Raw genomic sequence first — 20,021 nt, forward strand, 5'->3', positions numbered from 1 at the left:
AATTCTGGATAGCAAGTCAATAGATAGGCCTGAACATGTGTGCAACGATGCCAATATTTTTCAAACTAGGAAAGTTGCTTCAGTATTTTAAGGAGTAATCCCCTCGCGTATCTATAGATAGACGATTTCAAATTGTATGCACACCTACGTGTATATTATCCTACCTATACAACCTTTGATTCCAGTGGTAGTTGAACGCAAGTTTAAACTTGTTATTAGTAAATAGGCTAGGAAAAATGTTACACACATACACCCACTTACCAGACACCGCTGCTTTTAGTAGAATGACTGTAATATGATTCGTGTAGTGCTCTCCAGCTTTATAAAAGCCCCTACTGTAGAGAGGGGTAATTACTGTTGTTGAACTGACAAACTGATGAAGTGGCACCACAGGAATGAAGCACGGATCACCAGCCTCACTGTCATAGGCTTTCTTCTGTGACTTCATTATGTGCATTACAAGAACTGGTCTAAAGAACATGCCATGATATGTTTATGGTATCACTTTTTAACGCAATATACAGTCAAACATGGATAACTCGAACTTCACGGGACTGAGCGAAAATGTTCAAGTTATCAGAGCGTTCAAGTTATTAGAGCACTGTCACAAGTCCATTTATTTATTTATTAGTAGATACATGAACATATACAAACTATAATAGAAATCAAAAGCATAAATGGCTTGTTTCAAATTAAATGCTTCTAATGTAAAGTTTAAAACTTTTTTATCAAAAAGTATAGGAGATTTTTCTATCACATGAGATTGGTTTGCTGTTTTATGTGATGTGACTGTCAGGACGTTTTGTAGATTAAAATTGGCAAAACTTGATCGTAGTTGAAATGCTCAGAAGAAAAGACATCTTTTTTTGGAGCGTTTTAACCGAGATCAATTTTGCCGATTTTTCTTGAAGTTTATGCGAAGGTCACCTCACTTTTCCATGCTTCCGAAAGGCAATCACTAAGCGGATGTTTGGTAAAAATCAAAATTCACGAAACCTTTAGAAAAGTCGTTGACAAAAATATTTTGCCGACGGTGGTAATAACGACGCCTATAACTTACGAAAAGTTGAGGTTTACCTCTATGACTTGATTTTCTAAAGCGATAACAACCGTCTCGGTAGCCGTTGGGCAAAAAACTGTTCGAGTTAACAGAGTTGAGGTCGAGTTATCTATAGCAATTTATCATTACGTGGGAACGGACCAAAGAAACACTTCGAGTTAACCACATGTTCGAGCTATCCGTGGGCGAGTTATCCATGTTTGACTGTATTTGCATCAGAAATGAAAATATTTGATCCATTAATGTTACTTTAAAAGGCAGGTTTCATTCATTTTTCGTAACAGTTCACAATCCAAGTAGAAATCATTAAGCCTGTTCTATCTAATGTTGACAGACACCTGCCGTCACTTGTGACATCGATGCAGGTTTACTTACTCGCTAGCAGATAAGTGAAATGGCTGGCTTCCATTTGGTTGGAGTTCAAGGACATCTCCAGCTTTGTTGATGGTTTTGTTAAATGCCATCCAAGTTATTTCCGTGTTCTCTGCCTGAGCCACTATCCGGAAAATATCACCATTTGATCTGTCAGAAGATGAAACACTAGAGCATAAATTCTTCTTAAAAATTAATTTAACCAGAAATCTTTACTGTAAGTAGATTGGTGTACATCAGTCTGTATGTTCAAAGCCATGCTTGAAGGTTAGGAAATGGTTGCATTCAGAGGGCTTTGAACTCACAACTTTCGGCATGGTAGACCGACACTGCAATCTGACCCACTCAACCGCCTTGGCATATATTGCAGTTACTTGATCCACTCTGACATTTGCCCACACCGCACTGGTGCACTGGCAGGCTACTAGTAATCATAAAGCTTGGCGGGCAACTCAACTGTTGTCCATGCTGCCAGCATTCATTAATTGATTCCACCACAGATATTGCTTTTAAAGTGTGACAGTAAAGTACATGCATATAAGGGAAATCATAAGGGACAGACAACTCTCTAGTAATCCAGTTTTTACTGATAAAATTGTGTATATAATCACTAGCAGCCGTGAGGGTCAATGACAGCAGCGTAGCCAAACATTTATTCTACTAACAAGTGAATCCTGATGACATGAGCATGAGAAGACAGACTCTGATGCCACATTGTTTTATTTTATCTTGTGTATTGGTTGAACTTTGTTGGATATATTCTGATATTCGCAGCAACAACCAAACCAATCACCAATGTCATTGTGGGTGCGTTGTTACCACATCTCATTGTTCAAGTACACACTTCTAAAACATTTCAGTCTGTTATGTGCTACTGTCCTTCCATATGAGCAATATTATTTTACTATTACAACAGTGATACAGGTAATATTTGCAAAATTTCATATTGCTTTAATTGCAATTTCATTTTTATCAAAGTTGTTAAAATGTTGCAAAAACTTTATAAGTAAAAGCTCCATTTTAGCTGCACAAACGGAGTGAACAAAGCAATTGTGGTGAACATTTTTAAGCTGGATTTTAGAGAAACCCTCATGATACACTATTTTGCTAAGTTTTATAAACAACACTACCTCAACCATTTGTACAATTATAGCCGGCTGAAATTGTCTTAACGGAAGATTACGGATTTCGTAAAAAGAGCCCAGATGGGTCAGAACAGGACATGGAAAATTGACACCGCTTTGACTATCTGTTATCTTAAGGTTGTGCGATATCACCTTTAGCATTTTGAATCAATGTTCTGTATAGCATCCACTCACACTATGTTTTGGAAGCAACTGCAAACTTCGGTAAACCCTTGCTAAGCCAATTTGCGATTTACTGTTACCCGTTAGCTGCACGCATTTATTTTTTAGTCATTTTTGCTGTTTTTTCGATCCAAATCCAGACGCCAGAAGTCATACTTTAGCAGCCAGTTGGATACAATTTTAATTAAACCTTCAGTTAATATCTATGGGTAAGCTTCATAGTGTTTCTAATAAAAGTTGCTCAAGAAGGCAGACTAATTTGCTACAACATAGAATGTTGAGGTAATCTAACCTGAACACTGCTGGTACAAGGTAGAAATCTGTTCCCCAAGAATTTACAGGAGGTATCTGTGCAACCAGATGATCCCTTGATGCTGACCAGGCCACTTTAGTTCGTACATTTCCAGAGAACACGGCAATTGGTTGGTCAGCTATAATATGAGATCCTGTGAGATCACCTTCACTCTGCGCCTACAGCGAACATTGATCCACCATTTTCTTTATTTCATCTCAGGGTACAGAAGTATAAAGTTCTAAAAGTTGATTGTAGCCAATTTCAATACATACCTGGAATGCTTCATATTGTTTTAATTTTATTTCAGTTGAACGTAGATCGTTGAGTCCCCAAATGACCGTAGCTTTCATAGACATTGTTACAGTTGTCAGACCACTCTTCACCGCGACTACAGCAAACTGAGTCTGTATTGTTGCTGGTGCATAACTTACTGTATAATACTCCTTCCCTAAACAGAATAGATGGGCAACATTCTATAATCCTTTTTCAACATTTCTTAATTCTAGTCAAATTAATTAATTGGAACAAATTTACTGAGATGTAAGTGTCCTGTAAGCCAGCTCAGTCTTGTTACATTTACAAACCTATGTTCGGTATACTGTGCAGATTAGTACATCAGGTTTCATGTCATACCATCATTCAGACTGAACTTTCTACCCATCATTAACATCTCATGCGGTCCTAATGTTAATGATAAGAGTTTAAAAGACTTATACAGTTAAACCATGACACACCAAATTAATCGTTTCTTTATGTTCACTTTTTATGTCCAACATATTGTACGTTGAAGTCATTCGTATAAAACACATTGTAGGTTGAAGCACATATTCTTATAAAAACATTGTATGTTGAAGTATGTAATTCTTATAAAACATATTGAATGTTAAAGCACATATTCTTATAAAAACATTGTATGTTGAATTAATTCTTATAAAACATTGTATGTTGAAGGACATATTCTTATAAAACATATTGTATGTTGAAGAACATATTCTTCTAAAAACACATTGCATGTTGAACCACTTATTCTCACAAAAACTTTGTATTTTGTTCAAATCATTTCATGGCATAAGAAACTTCTAGAGAAATAGTTTAGGTAATTACATACAGCAGTAAAACCAATAAACTATATATACAGTCAAACATGGATAACTCGAACTTCACGGGACCGAGCGAAAGTGTTCGAATTATCAGAGCGTTCAAGTTATCAGAGCACCGTCACAAGTCTATGTATTTACTTATTTATTAGTAGATACATGTACATATACAAACTATAATATAAATCAAAAGCACAAATGGCTTGTTTCAAATTAAATGCTTCTAATGTAAAGTTTAAAACGTTTTTATCAAAAAGTATAGGAGATTTTTCTATCACTTGAGATTGGTTTGTTGTTTGAGGTGATCTTATTGCCAGGACGTTTTTTAGATTGACATTGGCAAAACTTGATCGTTGTTGAAATGCTCAAAAGAAAAGACATCTTTTTCTTTTGAGCGTTTCACCCACGATCAATTTTGCTGATTTTTCTTGAAGTTTATGCAAAGATTACCTCACTTTTCCTTGCTTCCGAAGGGCGATCGCTAAGCGGATGTTTGGTATAAATCAAATTTCACCAAACCTTTAGAAAAGTCGTTGACAAAAATATTTTGCCGATGGTGGTAATAACGATGCTTATGAATTACGAAAAGTTGAGGTTTACCTCTATAGCTTGGAATAAAGTGATTTTCTAAAGCGATAACCGTTTCGTTAGCCGTTGGGCAAAAAACCGTTCGAGTTAACAGAGTTGAGGTCGAGTTATCTATAGCAATTTATCATTACGCGGGAACGGACCAAAGAAACAGTTCGAATTAACCATGTGTTCGAGTTATCCGTGGGCAAGTTATCCATGTTTGACTGTATTTATATGAATAAATAAAATAACTAAATAACAGATTTGCTAAAGATTTGATCCCCAAATATTTGGTTTTGTTTCTTTATAAATCCTTATCATTTCTCCATTATTACCCTGAACTGATAATTTTCAGATTATTGTTTTTGAACTTTAGAAAGAAGGTATAAAGCAATATTTAATATTATTTAAGCGCAATAGAACTAAACAATCTCAATAAGGGCTGTTTATACACGTACAAACCGCAATAATCTTTAAGGTCTCAGACGTTATATTTGGCAACATTTGTTGGCGGTTGATACAGATCTTTGCTCATATTTTACTAAGCGTTTCAGAAAATATGCATTTCAGGTTGATGGTAAGCAGATATATATACACACACATATGTATATATACCTACATATATACGCATATTTAAATATACATAAATTAGCAGAGAATTAGATAGTGTACCTATTTTTGTCAGCTACTGTCAGTAGATTTTAAGTTGAGGTTAAAACTATACACACGATACATATACATGTATACACATACATATACATGTATACCTATACATATATACACATACACGTATACACACACACGTATACACATACACGTATACACATACACGTATACACATACAAGTATACACATACACGTATACACATACACGTATACACATACACGTATACACATACACGTATACACATACACGCATATACATGTGCGATTGTGATTTGCATTGATCCTGGCTAGAAAGTTACAAGCATTTATAGGGAATCAAACTTTATACACTAACAACAGAGTATAGAATAGTCATTACTGGCAGCTAATGATCATACCTAAAGTTCTCTCTTCAAAGACTGTGAAAGCATCAGTTGAAAACCTTTCTTTATTTATTCCCATGACAGTCACAGGTCGGTTGCAGGTCATAACGACAGCGCTGTAAGCTATATTGCTAGCTGTCGCTCGCAGAGCTGCCGACACCGCAAACTGCAAACACATGTGTGCGAGTTACAAGGCTTCCTTTTTTTAGAAAAGTAGTAACGCTAGTGTCAAGGCCTAATTTAAAGTTTAACAAGAGGGACCACTTTTGCTTAAACTTACAAATGACTATTTTATTTACATATCTTGAACTTTTCACTAGCTGTATGGAACTGAGGCTAAATCAGATGAATGATGCTGCATCTGAAATTTGTACAAGTCGAGCAAAAAAGCACCACCTGTAGAACATAGTGTAGTAAAACCTCACCTTACGATTACCTCAACATACAAACTGTTTGACACGTCGCAGTTTGAGCAAATTGTCAATGCACAATGTGGCAAGTCGTTCAAAATGTGACAGAACCATAAGTACAAATAAAAATACTGGTTGAAATTTAGGATAATACAAAAATAAAGAAAAAATATATCAATAGATTAATTTAAACTGTCTAGTTTAAGTTGGCGTAAGTTACATCTCAGGCTCTCTGACCAAACTTACACATTGTCGAGTCGATACGTTTGTTCACATGTCTGTAATGAAATAATGAAGATTTCTTTATTGGTTATGTTCTAAACCTAATTTTAAGTATAATGTGGATTTTAACCCTACGTTATTTACACAATTAGCTCATTTTTGAGCTCAGAGAATAATAAAGCAAAAACAATGTAGCTTTACTAGAATACTAGCTGAATGCTGAATATTGGCTCCAATATTCAGCACAAGTATTCAATATTCAGTGGTCTCAACACAAACCAATATCGTAAAGAATTTCCTGTGAATGTTAAAGTCTGACAGACTTTCTGCAAAGTGCTGACATACTTTAGGTGGTTGAGCCTGTATTTTATACTAATGATACTTTGAATGACCTTAAAAAATAATGCTTTATAAAACTAGAAACAAAAAAAGTTTAGTGCTGCCAGCTATGCATGTTTATCAGTTGAATATTGCTCATTTCATTGGGAACTGATAAAAAAATGGTCTACTTAGAAGCTGACAAAGCTCAGTTTTTTTAACGGCTTTCATGACATGGATGGAGCAGATTTGGAATTGTGTTACCATGCAATAAGTGTTTTAATAGAGCAGGAGCAAATTAAAGCAGGAGTTTCCTTAAAACAGATATCGAATTCTATGAGAGAGGTCACTGCAGCATATTTTTATTTTGCTAAAGACTGGTTTACACTATATCGCCGTATTTTGACATTGATGCCACAATACTTCGGTGATCGTCGATGATAACCATGTTCATACTATCACAAACCCATTTGCGTTTGCATCAGGAAATACTTCGTGACATTTATCTTTTTAAATTTTCAGAAGAAACCTCTTTGTTATCAATGCGGGAATCAAAAACTAGTCTCGCAGCGACTATCATAAACGGATATAAATAGATCGACCGTGAATTACCATCGCCGAAATGGCTCACATTTGAAAGGCGGTCGTCGATGCTCGGCGAAGCATCGTGAAAGTTTGACAGCTGCAAACCTTCCCGACGTGTCCGCAATGCTTCGTCAATGACATCAAATCACGGTTCACATATTCGATGACCAATGCCGAAATGACAACGCCGAGATACGGCGATATAGTGTGAACCAGCCTTATGCAGCGCGCTTTAAAAATACGAATAACAAGCATTGAAAATTGTAAAAATGGAATAGCTTGCGGGACATTTTCTTGTGCATCATTACAAAGTGTTATATTTATCTTTCGCAAGCATGAAACACTCTTGACTTGTGGGTTTTCGCCATTTCCATTTTGCCGATGACGCAAACTTATGGCTCAACCTCGTAATGGAAACAGCGATTAACTGATTGGTAATACACAAATAGATTTCTAGTAAAGCCATTCAAATTTATCTGATGTTTTACTGCCTTCAGTCGATTGTACCAAAACACTTCCGTTTAAGCAAGGTTCCTGCTCGAGTTTAGATGTACAAGCTAAAGTCTTCAAGATTCACCCCTCCATATAATTGGCTGAGCACAAACAATAGCCTATATCTGAAAGTGACCAGCTATGAATTTCATAAGTTGGTGTTTAGCTATGACCACTACAAGACCCATTACCATGCTAGTTAAATACAATATGGTGAGATGTCAAGCTTTCACAAAAATAGAACATTTGACAGTATTACTTACAACTACTGACGTAACGCCATACTATTACTAGATAAAAGTACCTGTATTTTCTCTTTGTTGCTGATTGGTTGCTTTTGTATGGACGCTGTAATATTATAGTAAGGGGCTGTTTTCATGGCTGGTGTTTCCATGCGACATATAGCGGGCCTTTCTGTGCTTGTCCCTACATATATCTCTAGCGCGTAGTTCTTAGGGTATTCGACTACATTCTCTTCAAATATCTGAAAGACACAAACAAGTCACTCTGGACAAATATGTCCACATTTCACTTCGCAATTTTTCTTGGTATTACGTTACACTACTGAGAAGAATCCTTCTAAAAATATAATTATAATGCTGCTTGTGTTCAACCATGCTGTAAATGTGTACAAATTACAAAGCTAGTCAAACTCCTTTCTCAAGATTACAGCTCTATGAACATCTCCCCAATGAAAAGTCCCCAAATGCATCCAGTGGAAATCACTTAAAATAACATTCCGTTGTATAGGGATAATAGTTTTATCATCTGAAAGGACAACAAGGGAGTAGAAAGGTTTGATACGCAAAAGCTGACGGAATTTGTGAACATACCAGATAAGGACAATCTTCTTAGGTAGCACAGTTGTGACCTGAAGTAATAGCGTTACACTAGTATGTGCCCTCACCCTAAATTTCCCTTTTACTTGGGAAATGTTGGGTTTTGAGGCTAAAGAGCTGACTGACTTTTACATCGAGTTGCTTAGCATGCATTGCAAGAACATTGAACAATGAGTTGAAATAGAAGTCACGATTTTTATTGGATGTTATTTTATAGCCAATGGTTCTTGATCTAGTTAACCGGAAATATAATCTTTCATTGTTGTATTTAAGTTAGCATTGAAACGCATTAAAAACAAACAAATATAAAAGTAATATTGCTTAAAAAAAACAAACATTTCTCAGTAGATTCGTGAATATTCCTAAACAAATTTTCTTAATTTGCCACTTCAGCTAAGTAGCCTGAGAACTTGACATTAGGACTCTGATGTGTGAGGGTGTAATGTAGTACAGCGCTATGTGTGATGAAATTCACGTAAATCGTACTATTTCTTGTTAACATCTCATTACCTCATAATTTTATTTTAATTTGGTACCTTAAGAAACCTCCGGTATAAACACGCAGACATTAAGAACTACATTTCTTACAAAACTTTGATACAAACTAAGATTTCTGATGACATCATCTTAGATGTCATCAGAAATCTCAAGGTAACCGTCTTTTTGACACATAAACATGTTAATTTTTCTTTAACTGTTTTACAACAAAGTCATAAAATTTATTAAAATTTACTATTTATTGTTGGCACCAACCTTAACTTGTACTACGGAAAATTTCTGTACCTTTACCTGACTGATATGCCATTAAATATTAACCAAGTAGACCGGTGAAAAATGCAAAATTTATGTCAAACAGTCTTTGCAGTGCAACACAAAACATCTTTGCTACATGTATATTTTGGGCCAACCACTAACCATAGGATATTTGTAACCATTTGGAGGAGGTGCCAGATCTTCGTCAATCCTCCCATCGCCATCATCATCCAAGTTATTCTTCATCTCCTCATCAAACCTTCCATCACAGTCATTGTCTATGTCGTCTCCTATTTTCATAGGCGCATTCGTGCAATTCTACAACATACCCGCATTCTATTAGCAGGAGGGGACAATCACCACAAAGTGCTTATAGATACTCAAATAATGAGTATTTGTGATTTATTTGCAAAAAATCTTGAAATTAAAGAAAATTTCTAGAAATTTTTATGATACCACCACTTGGAGGTCATAGACTTATGACACCACCACTTGGAGGTCATAGAACGAAGGCACCAAAAACTTTTAATTATTTTTTCCTTTATGCGGAAAAGTGATAGTACATTTTTTTGAATTTTGTGTTTTGTGACAACAATTATAAAACAGGCATCAATTCAATAATTGAATTGATCAATAATTGATCTTTAATTGACCAATGTTTGGACATTTCAGTTATTAACAACTTTCATCAGTAACAGTTTGTTTTCAAAACTAACATGCAAAATGTTGTTCCCATATCAAATTTATTTCTCAAACACCCAGAAGGGTTACTAGTTATAACAAAACATTATTTTTGTCATATACAATTATTGTATGGCTAAACATTGGTCAATTAAAGATTCCACTAGTTCCTAACAGGCCTAAATATGTCATTGGATCGGTCTTACACTCACCCGGCTTGGTAAAAACTCTTCGACTAATTAACCATTTCAGAAATGCATGCTACATTCTTGTGTCAGTGAGTGAGAAGATAAATTCTTATAAGCTAACATTCAAACAGGTAGGTATAAATATACACTTACAGTTGAGAACCTAAGGCCAATAGGATTACCATAAGTTTCTCTGTTAATCCTCCCAAACAGCAACGCCATCCATGTTGCTGTTGGGTCAAGGTTAGTGATCGAACTTTGACCTAAAATTTATTGTGGCGGCTTTAGAAAATCATTAAGATCATAAAGGCTATTTTTATGATTCTACTGACTTGGTTCTTACAAAAACCTTGCGACATTTGTGAAAACAATAGTTCACATAGATTGTATTTGAAAAGTAACCGCACACAATTAAAGTTTTTTCACGTAACTACAATATATATTGTAGGTTTATTAAAGGTTCCATGATCTTTAATGGTTTGTGTCCTTGTTTTTTACTAGACAGTCACCAGTTTCAACTTTTGAAATAAAAAATTGCATACAACATCTAACAATTATTTTGAAGATATCATTGCTAGCTGCTTTTAACAATCTTCTACCTAATATTTATTCTCTTAACGAAGAAAGATATTTGTAACGCTGTATGTCCAACTTTATTTTATTTGATTGGCCATGGGCTGCCCTTTCTTTCTTTTTTTATGATTCTTGTATAGTATAATTTACAAAACATTTGTTTGAAATGAAATTAACACGCTAGGAGCAAACTGCTGACTGACTACCAAAATGGCTGCTGACTAAGATGACCACACATCAACAAACCACTAGGGTATTTTACTACTAAAAACTTCTATTAGAGATAGCACTACAATAAACATTAACTGTTCTCTCACCATGGTTATTAGAGAGCCTAAAGACAGCACCCTCAACATCTGGTTCTCCTGGCAACTTAACCCAAATTGGTTTATTGCCAATCTTCAGATCAGGCCCTTGTACGGTTTTCAGCAACAAGCCCCGTCGATGCTCCTTGCGAATGGTTAATATTAGGTAGTTCTCAAATGGCAGTTGAGTTCCATCTGGGTTACTGAAGTAGACATATTAGTTCTTCGAGCTTCGGTAATGAGGATGAAACATGAATTGTGAGAGGCACTTTGCAAATAACGGTAAGGAAACTAATGCCTTGAGGTCAGGCTGACATATACTTAATAGGCTCTGGACAAACACTTGCTGAACTGCTCCTTTCCTGCCAGATATTACATAGGCTAACGGCCTTATTTGTCACCAACTAACTTGTCATCGCTGAAAAGCGTTTTTGCAAATGCAGTCCACTAGAGAGTCCTGTATTTTGATTATTCCAAGTAGTGCTGGCCGCTTCTGATAAAATATGATCGTTGCAACACAGGTAATTTTGTATTCACGCGTTTACATCATACGAAAGGTGATGAAAGCAAGATATTGTTTTAGTACTCACTTTAATGTTGGTTTAGTGTAAAGTAAACTGTGGCAAAAAGTTTATCAACTTTACAATAGAATAACCTTTTTCATATGTTGAGATGCCTCAACCCTTTTGTTTTGTCTTCCCTTGGTATGACCTTTATGCGTTGGTGCATTAAAATGTCTATGCAGTGCTTCACACGAGCGTACATAGCGAAACATAGAAGATTGACTTTTTGTAACAATCTAGTAAGTTAACAAAGATGAAACTGACATTCAAGCCATGTTAATTTTTATCGTGTTCCTATTGCAGTAGTGAGATAATATTGCTCATAATTAGACTAACACAACAGTGCCAAATTCTTAAAAGTGCATACCTTGAGGCCAGACTGAAAAACTTACTAGGCTCGAACGAAGGACTCAGAAGTTACATAGACTACGGGCTTCCCTTGTCACCAATTAGCTTGGTATGATCTTTACGCATTCAAATGTCTATGCAATGCTTCACATCAGCGTATATAGTGCAATTGTTAGCAGTAATTGCTGCAAAGGTTTTTTTTGCAAATGAAGACCATTAAAGGTTGACTTGCAACAAAATTCACATTACAGTTATTTGATATCAAAAGATTCACCATGTCTTACTCTGTTGTGTTGTAGGTGCATAATATGTGGGAATGTGATTACAAGCTCTTAAAAGCTAAAAAACAAACAGTTAATTGCAGCCACACAAAACCGCCGTAGTTTGGATTCTCTTTCCAAAACGGCTCAAATGTGAAGTAGTTGTGGGAGATGGTTTCTGTTTACACTTTCATGCAACTTTATTTGTCGAAATATTTTCACAAAATACACTTCACACATTCAATAAAACCATGTCTATTGTTCTTACGCGTCTATTTTATCATCAATGTAATGCTGTCACTTTTAGCAGTGATATCTTATATCTTACCTTAAAAATTCATTTAATTTTTTAACCTTACCTCGAAGGAGTGCATATCATTGTCTGATAATCAAGACGAGCCTGTTGGTCACCTGTGATAATCGAAAAGTGCTGCAAAAATTATTTGCAAAGTATTGGGTCACATGATCAGATTACGACTTGATGATTAGACCAAACCGAAACAAAACTGTAAAGTAGCGAAAATCTATATTTGATACGGGGTCTTCGGTAATACCCAAAGTGTTTGTCATAAACTAGTGCTACGATACGTTTTATATTGAGCTTTTTATTGGCTTTTCAATTTACGTGAGAACATTACGTGACAAGACAACAACCAAACTGTCACGACTACGTCAGAGAAATAAGCGGATTCCAATCTACAGCAGTTTTTCGTTTTTGAGCTTTTAAGAGCATGTAATCACTTTTCCACATATTTGGCACCTACAACACAACAGAGTAAGACATGGTGAATCTTTTGATACCAAATAACTGTAATGTGAATTTTGTTGCAAGTCAACCTTTAAAGAGCATTTTGATTATTCAAAATAGTATTGGCTATTTTCCCACGACCAAACACGAGCGAAGTGAGTGTTTGGAAGCTTTATAATAAATGCATATGTGCACACAACTCCCGAAAAATTATCCGTCAACGGCCGTAACCAAACCGTTGTACCGAAATCCCATCAAAAAATTTAACCGTTGTGTAGAGTCGTTTAAGTATAATAATGATACAAAACGCACATAACCCTATTTAAATATGTTACCAAGTCTTTGAAAAGTTGAGACAATATCCTAAAACTTACCCATCTGATGGGATAATACATAACTAGACAGATTAATTTGGCTTAAATCGCCATTAAAACCTGACAAGCCTTTTTTAATCAAAATTAAGACCGGCAAACAAAACGCCAATAAAGCTGTGCGACAGATAGTAGGACTATTAAGCCGTGCGCATTTCACGAGGAAAATGTGCACATTTCACCAGTCTAGGGCATTGTCCAATTGCCAAAGGTTTCTGTAATTAACGTAGAAGTACTGAAAGGTATTCGTTTCTTTTTGCCAATTTTATTATTCAATCTACTTATTCGATTTTATAAGATTATTATAAGATTTAATTATAATAATCATTCAAATTTACAAGATCAAAGTATATAGTGACCGATGGTGTGCAACATGTTACTGTTAACATTTTTTTAAAGATTCTGTTGATGATATTACGGCTGTGCCCAATATCGCGGTACTGCCAAGCCGTTTTTAATATCTGCAAAGTTAAGTAATAGGCCTACATTTTCTCATAGATATTCAGCTATTTCTATGACAACCAACTAAAATCTGTTTAAATTTTTAAATTCAGCATAAATTTTTGGATATAAATTCAGAAATTTAAATAAATATCATAACTTCTTGATATTGGTTGCTATGACGTTTTGAAATGTAAACAAAATTGTTTACATTTCATTGGTTTTAGTTTCTCAAACTTTAACACCAGTTTTCTCAGAACTATGTTTTCGCACTAATGGTAAACGTGCATTCAGTTTATTGACCATAAAATCTGCTGTAATTAAGCTGGAATCAAATTTTTTTTTCGCAAAATAACTGAGAATTGTCTCCTTCTGCTAGTGTAGATAACTTTAAATTTCACACGCCCGATTTAACCATGTTTCTGTGATCATGACCTATTTCTTCATTTTGCTTCAGTTTGCAAAACCCTCCAGTGACACGTGAATGCTAATGTTTGCTTTCTGTTACTGATCGCTGTCAAAACCATTCTGCATTCAACACAACCAACTTTCAAACTGTGTATATTACACAGCAGCTTGCCAAGTTACTTCTAATATTGCACTTCTCCTATTGCAGGGGAAAAATATAAACATATAATATTTTCCTTTCATTATTGCTGTTTGTTGTATATACATGTAATAACACCCACACCCAGTACATCACAGCTACCATAGCAGTTCTCCTATTGCACTGCAGTGCCATTTGACTGCTAATATTGCATTTCTCAACCAGCAGTAACCTTTCTTTTTTCCAAAATCACTTTGGTCGTGGGCTGTATGACAGGGGAAATTCTAGTTGATGATCGTTGCAACAAGTAGTTTTGTATGCATGCGTTTACATCATATGAAAGGTGAAGAGGATAAGATATTGTTTTAGTTCCTCACTTTTATGTTGGTTTAGTATAAGGTAAATTGTGGCAAGAGGTTTACCCACCTTACAATGGAATAACTTTTTTCATGTTGATTTGCCTAAACCCATTTTGTTTTTACTTCTTTTGGTATGACCTTCATGCATTGGTGCATTCAGATGTCTATGCAGTGCTTTACATGAGCGTACATAGAAAGCATTAAAAATTGGCTTTTTGGTAATAATCCAGCATGTTTAATAAAAATGAAACCGATATTCAAGCCATGTTAATTTTATTGTGCTACGCACTATTGCAATAGTGATATAATATTGCTCACAAATAGACTGTATAACACAACAGAGCCAAATACCTAAAAGTGTATATTCAAACAATGAGGCGTGATAACAACACTTCCATAATTACCTTAGTAGTTAGTTTTGTTCTTGCTGTGAATATCAGGTTATATTAAACATAGTTCAACCAAAATTATACAAACTAAAATAATGAGCTACTAGAATTCTTAGCTAACATAATAAATACTTATTTATGGTACTACAAGAATGTTTTTCATTTGCCATTGACCTGCGCTACTGGACTTACTGAATAGATTATATAAAATTACACAATGAAGACGGTTTTGGATTACAGCAGAGGCAGAGACAATATCCGACACTGCCTTACCTACATGTATTATTTTCTACACATACCTATGACTGGACAACGAGCTAGCTATTTTAAGCTACACATAAAACTGTATGTGGTGTGACCATATCTGTACATATTGTTATCTTAAAGTAATAAAAGATGAAATGTTCAGAATTTTGCCTACATACTCATTCAAAGAATTTCTTTACAGACGTTTGGTTTACATACAGTTCACCCTCAGAATACGATTACCCTGATATATGATTTTGTCACATTACGAAGTGGAAAATGATAATTTTTTCACCTCCCTGTATGAATCTTATTTCACCATACGAATTTAACAAAATTTTCGTCGGTGTGCTTATTACATCCGTCAAAATAACAAAGACGCCGCAATGCTGCTTGCAGAAAATATTTTCAAAACGCTCGAAAGAGACACGATGATCGACAGGCCCGTATTCCCTGGGGCGGCTGAGCAGCTGAGCCGCCCTAACTTTTTAATGATTTTTGGTGGCTAAGTACTAAGAGTTGCAGTCTAAGCTCGTTCACTTGGAATTTCCAACAACTAATTTACTAGCGCTAGTTGTGCTCTAGCGCAACTAGCTAGCGATGAAATGGAGTATTGGTTTTTCCTGCCACTAATGCAGTGAGTGAGAGATCCTTTTCTGCATTGAAGCGAATCAAAACATCAATGAGGAGCACTAGGGGGCAGGCTCGTCTAAATAATCTTCTAATATTACACATGTATAAAGATGTTGAAATAGATACAGAATCAGCTGTGAAAGGTTTCTGCCATGGACACATTGACAGAACAAGAGCTATTGCAATAAAAAAGTAATAGCTTTTGTTCTGTCAACATCCTTTACAGAAATCTGTGGTGTCATGAGTTTTATATCGTTCATTGAATAAAGAAAAATGTTTGCCTACCATGAACCATAAACAATATATTTATGTAGACTTTGATGCTTACAATTGATTGCATTTACGCATACTTTGAGGGTTGTTGATGCTTAAAAGGTCCAGAGCTTAGGGGTGCTGCACCGAACCCCGTTGGGGGCCTTATACCGCCCCCCAAACTCCCAGGTGTTCATAACTAGTCGCCTAACCTTTGCAGCCCCAACTTGCAACCAGGGAATACAGGCCTGATGATCGACTTCTCTCAGTTCATCAATTTTCGTGTGTAAAACGGTAATATTTTCCTTTTAAAACTGGTAGCAAACTTTGAGTTGCGATCCCTTCAAAAGAAAGATTCAGTGGTCAGACAACTTCTTTTCACCTGCTAACAAAAATCCATTACGAAAACATCATTGTTAGGGCTTTTTTGCCGAATTTATATGTACGTTGAAAAAGGTTTTAATGAAACAGGCTAAAATTATATTGAAAATGAAGCCGGAAATTAATGGGTGATGAAATTTTAGTGATAAGAAATTGAAATTCAATTAAATGGATAAAAATACATACTAAAGCTTAGCTTTAAGTTTGTGTTTAGTAAGCTAAACTTAATTAAAGTGAATTCAAAGTTTATGTTATACGTACCTCTGTCTTGAAGGTAAGCACTCTATGGTACGCACTACACAGCACATTGCAACGTTACATTTTAATGCCGATCATAACCAATAAATACACTAAATACAATAAAGTTACAGTAGGTAACTATAGTTACTAAGGTTAGCATACCATTTTGTTACTAACTTTTAATATGTACAGCACTTATATCAAATTTTGACGATTTTACCAGAAAATGTTTGCATTATATAATTACCATGGTTTCTATACTCCTGCATATGATTTTTTTCACCAAACGATCCCAACCCTGGAACGAATCAAAATCGTATCCTGAGAGTGCACTGTATTTGGAATCAGGACAAAACAAGGATTAATGTAATATATACATGTAATTTGTATATAATGTATACAATGTATATATATAATAATATATTATATACAATATAATATATATAATGTAATATGTAATTTGTGGCTACCGACTAAATTCACAGGGAGGAACGATGTTGCAAATGAGATTTTTAGGTTTCCAACAGAGTGGTGCAGTTTATCTCGCACACCGCTGTACCTATGTAATGTATTCGGTAACTATGTTACTTTACCCCACCTATGAGCAAATCAGATATTTACCTTCTGTTATAATACACCTGCCCTGAACCTAACAATAACTTACCACTTACAATATCACACTCACCTGTGACCTGACAATGGTGTGAAAAAATGGTAATTATTACTCCAACTGTCCTCTGGCACCACCAATATTGCGGAAGGGTCATTTAGCATGCCGCTTTCGGGATGAGCAGATTTGGAGATTTGGATGACAAGTACGGGTTGACTGGACTGAAAAGGGTAAAACAATCTTTTCAACGATAACAGCCTTTTCTGCCTGTTCGTCTGTCCGTCGGAAGCCCTGCTAAGAGCGTTAGGAAAAAATTGCACCCCATAGGGATTAGACCCGCATATTTGGCTTCCCAACCAAACGTCCTACAAACTGACCCACTCGACTAACTTCCTGCATTGCGGAATAATTGTGGATATACTTATTACACATGATGATCTCTAGCGACATACAGGATTGTCAGCCTACTAGTGACATGTAATGCTGTGTACTTCTACTTCAAGAAATGATAGAACCAATGATTCATTTCTTAATCTGAATGGTTCGCAAAGGCCTGTCTAAGTTAATGATACCGATTGCAATAACTCGATTTCATTTGTTGAATTTTCACAGAAAAATACAAAATATCTCTTCTGAAAGAGTCTTGCAGTAGTAGATATAACGGCACATGTACTAGTAGACATCATGGACACATACTAGTAGACATCATGGACGCATACAAGTAGACATAACGGTACACATACTAGTAGATATAACGGTACACATACTAGTAGATATAACGGCACACATACTAGTAGACATAATGAACACATACTAGTAGACATAATGGACACATACTAGTAGACATCATGGACGCATACAAGTAGACATAACGGTACACATACTAGTAGATATAACGGTACACATACTAGTAGACATAACGGTACACATACTAGTAGACATAATGAACACATACTAGTAGACATAACGGCACACATACAAGTAGACATAACGGTACACATACTAGTAGATATAACGGCACACACACTAGTAGACATAACAGTACACATACTAGTAGATATAATGGCACACATACTAGTAGACATAACGGCACACACACTAGTAGACATAACGGCACACACACTAGTAGACATAACGGCACACACACTAGTAGACATAACGGCACATATACTACTAGACATAACGGCACATATACTACTAGACATAACGGCACACATACTAGTAGATATAACGGCACACATACTAGTAGACATAACGGCACACATACTAGTAGATATAACGGCACACATACTAGTAGATATAATGGCACACATACTAGTAGACATAATGGACACATACTAGTAGACATAACGGTACACATACTTCTAGACATAACGGCACACATACTACTAGACATAATGGACACATACTAGTAGATATAACGGCACACATACTAGTAGACATAACGGCACACACACTAGTAGACATAACGGCACACACACTAGTAGACATAACGGCACATATACTACTAGACATAACGGCACATATACTACTAGACATAACGGCACACATACTAGTAGATATAACGGCACACATACTAGTAGACATAACGGCACACATACTAGTAGACATAACGGCACACATACTAGTAGACATAACGGCGCACATACTAGTCGACATAACGGTACACATACTACTAGACATAACGGTACACATACTTCTAGACATAACGGCACACATACTACTAGACATAATGGACACATACTAGTAGACATAATGGACACATACTAGTAGACATAATGGACACATACTAGTAGACATAACGGCGCACATACTAGTAGGTGCATATTGGTAATTAAACTAGTAAAATATAGAGCGAGCTGCAATTGTACAGTTACTAAGTTAATGCGAGCTGACCACTCTAGGTAGCAGACAGTGGCCCTGCAGACGGACAAAGGACTGATTAGGCTTTTACTTGGAATGAAGGAAACCTTATCGCAGCCATATTATTACTATATTACTCTATTACATTATTACTCTATGATTAATAATCCAATATCTTACTATGCTTCTATGGTACTGTGTAAACTGCCACCCTAACAGCATTATGAGCCCTTGTCAAACTTTAGTGTTAGATGGAGCCTGTGAAGTCCTAACGCAAATAACCTCTGTGTTATACGAACATTTTGTAAGCATTTTAATAGGTAATCAAATTATTCAAGCACTTTTATATTTTCAACCATTACTGAGAATCGAAAGGTTGCTTACTTTGATTGTGATTGGTGAAGACCGGTTGAAATGGATATCTTGGTGACCGCCACGATTCAAATTGAACGTCTCATTTTCGAGCGGGCTAGTATCCGTGTGGTACCAGTAAGAGACTCTCGTTTCATTCTCTCTCGCTATCACTTTGAAAATATCACTCTTATCTCGATCTCCTAACCAACAAGTGAAGTTAGGGTTTGTTAATCAGCTTTATAAGTTGAAGGGCAAGAGAGCTCACTTTGCATCTCAGAAAATTAGTTGTAATGCATAAACCGGTTTGCACCACTTCAGACT

Source organism: Watersipora subatra, chromosome 8 (genome assembly GCF_963576615.1).
Source record: "Watersipora subatra chromosome 8, tzWatSuba1.1, whole genome shotgun sequence".
Lineage (NCBI taxonomy): Eukaryota > Metazoa > Bryozoa > Gymnolaemata > Cheilostomatida > Watersiporidae > Watersipora > Watersipora subatra.